Genomic DNA, 1,637 nt, shown 5'->3' on the forward strand with positions numbered 1-1,637 from the left:
CTATAGGATAGGGTCATTTCAGGTTCTCTGTCCTCAGCTGCCCCAGGAACTAACTGGGGACATCGCCCTGGGCACCTGGGAGCACCAAATCTCTTGCCAACCCTAAGATGGCTCCCTTAATTAAGATGTGTGCTTCCCTGCTCCACTATCCAACCTTCCTTTATCCCAAACATCCCGTTTCCCAAGTTCCCCCCAACCTCCCCTTCTCACTTTTCTCTTTTTAAACTAGATGGTATTTTTCCATAGCCCATCTTCATCGCAGTGTTCTGCCTTGATGAATACGCTGATACAAGATAACCTTCCCAAAGGCTTCTACATCACAGAGCAGCCCCAGTGTATATCACAGGAAGTTGTTAAAGACACAGAGCCCAGAAAACTACATCCTGGTTGTAGGTTGCAGGGGGAACCAAGCAAATAGTTTAACAAAAACCAAGAACATGCATTTAGCTTGTGAATTTTAACCCTGAGTTTCTAGAACAGGGTATGGGACTTTCCCAGGGGACTTTGGAGGGCAAGAGGTAGAAAGCAAAGACTGCTTCAGCTGAGACAAGATGCAGAAACCTTTACCCTGTAACAACCAAGTTTTCTGGACTAGGGCCTTTACCCTGTTACAACCAAGCTTTCTGGAATAGTAACTGGATTGTAGACAGAAGACAGGAAGGTTTCACTCAAATTTCCCAGTTCACCTACCCACAGTACATGTTCAAAAACCTCTTCTTTGTGATAAAAAGAATGATCCCAAAGAGTTGCTTGAGAACTTCATTAGCTCACTCATTCACATCCCCTTGAAGGAATAGTAGTATGCAAATGCTGAGGTTTCTAAGAAACTCAATTGGAAGAGCAGATGGTAAACGCTATGTGTGATAAATAGCAATATAAAAAAAATTCTGGCAACAATGAAAATAAAAAGTGATTATTTTGGGAATCTGAGAAATTTGAATTTGGGACCAATTTCATTCACTGGCACCAGACATGACATTTTAGCTCTAGGTGTGTGTGTGTGTGTGTGTGTGTGTGTGTGTGTGTGTGTTAAAGGAAAAAGGATAAAAACACTTTATCATGCTGTTATCAAATGAATTGTTGGATGTTTTAGTTTAGAATTCAGAAAAACAATTCATATGCATGTATGTATGTTTATTTTTCTTGGTACTCTGAGCAGATGTGGTTCCTAAAGGTAGATTAAAAGTTTAATGAGCTGAACAAAACAATAAAAGGTTCCAATTGCTTGTTCTAAGAACAATTGCTTTAAGGCATGTGGAGATTGCAGAATATTTGAGCAAGCAAAAGAGACACTCATTAGAGCTTTCCAGGGAAGGAGGTGAGTGTTTAAAGTTTTGTAACTTTAGGGTTACAAAAAGTAAATTGTGTACTTTCAACTGACTCTCCTTTAAGAATATTTTAGGTAAAAATGAAGGCAAAGAAGGGGCTGCAAAAACCTTTAATCTTTATGACTCCCCATAAAAAGGTTAAAACTAACACACACACACACACACACAATTTCTTCTAACACTTTAATAAACCTATTTTTCCTGAACACAGACATACTCACCCCTTCCCCCCCCCCCCCAAACCTATTTTTCCTGAACACAGACATACTCACCCCTTCCCCCCCCCCCCCCCCCCCCCCCCCCCCCCCC

The sequence above is a fragment of the Alexandromys fortis genome, unplaced genomic scaffold, assembly GCF_014885135.2.
Source record: "Alexandromys fortis isolate MF-2015 unplaced genomic scaffold, M_Fortis_MF-2015_v1.1 scaffold_18, whole genome shotgun sequence".
Lineage (NCBI taxonomy): Eukaryota > Metazoa > Chordata > Mammalia > Rodentia > Cricetidae > Alexandromys > Alexandromys fortis.